This window comes from Propithecus coquereli, unplaced genomic scaffold (assembly GCF_000956105.1).
Source record: "Propithecus coquereli isolate 6110/MARCELLA unplaced genomic scaffold, Pcoq_1.0 Scaffold266, whole genome shotgun sequence".
NCBI lineage: Eukaryota > Metazoa > Chordata > Mammalia > Primates > Indriidae > Propithecus > Propithecus coquereli.
In genome coordinates, this window is record NW_012148241.1 from 1552250 (window position 1) to 1556075 (window position 3826).

A 3826-nucleotide genomic window follows, 5' to 3' on the forward strand; every position below is an offset into this window, starting at 1 on the left:
CTTAGTATACTTTCAAGCCATGAGTCAATGGACTTATGACTCCTTCAACCAGCCTCTTGGAAAACTGCCTCCACTAAATGCAGAAACAAGCATGAATTTATGTCTCCCCCAAGACTTTTGTACTTTTGGACATTAAGAAAAAAAATCCTTTAGAGGTGTTTAAATTCCAATACTCAGAAGAAAAAGAGGTCTTTTTTGCTCAAAGCTAGATTGTATCTTTTAAAACCTGTGTTCTCAGCATTTCTGGAGAATATGGTCTGAATAAACCCCGGAGTTGATCCAAACTCCCATAGGGCATACTATAAAAACAAATCCAGTCCAATTCTATCAACTCTGTCAAGCTCCAGGCTAGGTAGCCTTCAAATACAAAAGACTCTAAACTAGAATTAATTTGGAGGTCCATGTAAGATCTGAACTTCAAAGTGTCCATAAACACCACATGGTTAAATATAAAATACTACATGTGTTTGCAAATACCATTTTTTTCTGTAGAGAAAAACATTGTTCTCAAATGGAGCAATAACCCTAGAAAAATGTAAGATTTGTTCTACAGTATGTAGATTTCTTCAAGTACTCTCTGATTTCTACTCAGGAACTACGGCAAGGAGATAGCTCATCCTAGAGACTTGGCTAGCTAAGCTAGTCTTTGCAAGATCTGGTGAAAAGGGTTTTACTAATCCCTTGTATCCTTCAGGAAAATTGTCCAGCAGAAGAAGAGCAGGGATATTTGCAGAGACATGTTGGAACTGCCTGGTCAGGGAGATCCAGAACTAATTCAGAGATTTTGGCCAGTGCTGTGCCTGTATATGTTGAAGAATAGCCTGTGGCTTTGGGCTGCTTTTCAGTCCTCTTCTACTTCTGGTCTCAAGGAATAAACACAATAAATGTTTTATGGCACTCTCCAAAGGAGCTACCAAGCTTTCCTTTAAACAATAAAAAGGGTTTTTGTTTGTTTGTTTTTGTTTTGTTTTGTTTTTTTCCACTCATTGTAAGCCAGAAATTTAAACTACAACACATAGTGCAGTTTTATTTAAAAGAAATAGCCAAACTTTCTCAAAAACTAAACTTACGTGTTGAGGCTTTGCTACTGAGTATGCGGTCGCCCACCCAGGAGTAGCTCTTGGAAGGATTTTAGAAATACAGAATCTCAGGCCCCACCCGAGAACTACTGAGTCAGAATCTGTATTTTTAACAAGATTCCTAGGTGATGTGTATGCATGTTAAAGTTTGAGAGGGATTATTTATGCTATTCGGTATTCATTTTCCACAGGTTTCTCTGTGTATGTGTGTGTACTGGGAGGTAGAGTAGGGTTAGAAGGCAAAGTCGGTCTGTACTAGAATTTTCTCACTTTTGTAAAGCCTTGACATTATTTTTGGAAGGGACTTTAGTGACTGCTGTCAATTGGAACTGAGGGTCCAGCTGGATCCCTTTAGGTAAAAGATGACGGCCAGCGATGGAAACTCGTGCTGTCCCTGCCTGACATGGGAGTGGGGAGCACGGGCAGGGGTCGGGTGCCCAGCACCGCACATTTCTCCTCCTGGGCCCTGCCACCGTAAGTGTTCTTCCAGCATTATCGGTGCCTGGTGAGTTGCCCTGTAATTTTAAGCAAGACAACAGATCTGTAAATTTTGTTTTTTAGGATTTTAATCTTTCCATTTCACTTTTTAAAAGATAATGGAAAGGCTTTAGCTTTGAATGTATGGAATGTACGCTCCTTCTGCTTATAGAATACCAACTGGAATGTTGATTTCTAGACATACTAAGTATTACCTAAAAGTTATCACTGATTGAAATTTACAATTGGCTAGAATGCATAAAATGGATTCATAAAAGGTTAATATTCAGCTCGTTGTGCAGTAGTGCTAGCGGCTTCTACGTTCAGTTCTTGAGCCCGGCAGCCGCCGCTCGTGCTGAGCTGCTGGGAATCCCTGTCAGCGAGCTCGTAGGAGCTCGAAACCATCGTCGCGCCTCCGTAGATTCACCGGCGAAAAAATGGGTGAAGCAGATCGCCCAGGAAAGCTCTTCATTGGAGGGCTTAATACAGAAACAAATGAGAAAGCCCTTGAAGCGATATTTGGCAGATTGGACAAATAGTGGAAGTACTCTCAATGAAAGACAGAGAAACCAACAAATCAAGAGAATTTGCTTTTGTCACCTTTGAAAGCCCAGCAGATGCTAAGGATGCAGCCCGAGACGTGAATGGAAAGTCTTTAGATGGAAAAGCCATCAAAGTGGAACAAGCCACCAAACCATCATTTGGACGTGGTAGACGCGGACCACCTCCGCCTCCAAGAAGCAGAGGCCCTCCAAGAGCTCTTAGGGGCGGAAGAGGAGGAAGTGGAGGAACCAGGGGACCTCCCTCACGGGGAGGGCACATGGATGATGGGGGCTATTCCATGGATTTTAACATGAGTTCTTCCAGGGCACCACTCCCAGTAAAAAGAGGACCACCACCACGAAGTGGGGGTCCTCCTCCTAAAAGATCTGCCCCTCAGGACCAGTTCGCAGCAGCAGTGGAATGGGAGGAAGAGCTGCTGTATCACGTGGAAGAAATAGTTGTGGAGGCCCACCTCAAAGGGAACCCCTACCCTCTCGCAGAGATGTTTATTTGTCCCCAAGAGATGATGGAGATTCTACTAAAGACAGCTATTCAAGCAGAGATTACCCAAGTTCTCGTGATACCAGAGATGATGCACCACCACCAAGAGATTATATTTATCGTGATTATGGTCGTTCCAGTTCACGTGATGACTATCCATCAAGAGGCGATAGTGATAGAGATGGATATGGTCGTGATCGTGACTATTCAGATCATCCAGGTGGAGGTTCCTACAGAGATCCATATGGGAGTTATGGTAACTCACGCAATGCTCCACCTACAGGAGGGCCCCCGCCATCTATGGTGGAAGCAGTCGCCGTGATGATTACAGCCGCTCACGTGACGGATATGGTGGAAGTCGAGACAGTTACTCAGGCAGCCGAAGTGATCTCTACTCGGGTTGGCAGACAAGAAGGAGGGCTTCCCCCTTCTATGGAAAGGGAGTACCCTCCTCCACATGATTCCTACAGCAGTTCAAGCCCCGGAGCACCAAGAGGTGGTGGCCGTGGAGGAAGCCGATCTGATAGAGGGGGAGGCAGAAGCAGATACTAGAAACAAACAACTTTGGACCAAAATCCCTGTTCAAAGAAACAAACAAAAAATGGAAACTATTATCATAACTACCCAAGGACTACTAAAAGGAAAAAATTGTGTTACCTTTTTAAAATTTCCTGTTAAGTTCCCTTCCATAATTTTTATGTTCTTGTGAGGAAAAAAGTAAAACATGTTTAATTTTATTTGACTTTATGACATTGCTTTCAACAAGCAAATGTTAAATGTGTAAGACTTGACTTGTTGTACTAGTGTTGTAATTTTCCAAGTAAAAGTGTCCCTAAAGGCCACTTCCTATCCGATTTTTCCCAGTAAATGAGGCAAGCAATTCTAAGATCTCCCACAAACATCTAGCCATCTAAAATGGAGAGATGAATCTTTCTGCCTATACAAACTAGCTATTAGAGGGTGGTTGGGTATGCTACTTCTAGGATTTCAGGGTGTCTTCAAACTGAAATCAAAATGTTCTCAGTATGAAAAACCTGAGATCAAATGCCTATGTAAGGAAAGTGCTATTCACCCAGTAAACCCAAAACAAATGGATAATGCTGGCCATATTTTGCCTTTCTGACATTTCCTTGGGAATCTGCAAGAACCTCCCCTTTCCCCTCCCCCAGTAAGACCATTTAAGTGTGTGTTAAACAACTACAAAATACTAAATTAAAAGTTTGGCC

General features: G+C 42.7%; 1 pseudogene across 1 annotated transcript; it reads left to right on the plus strand.

The window, feature by feature from the left end:
* The first annotated feature begins 1993 nt into the window (after positions 1–1993).
* Positions 1994–3233, plus strand: LOC105812826 (annotated as a pseudogene). The gene has a single exon (XR_001137631.1). The product of XR_001137631.1 is annotated as an RNA-binding motif protein, X chromosome-like (transcript).
* The last annotated feature ends 593 nt before the right edge of the window (positions 3234–3826 follow it).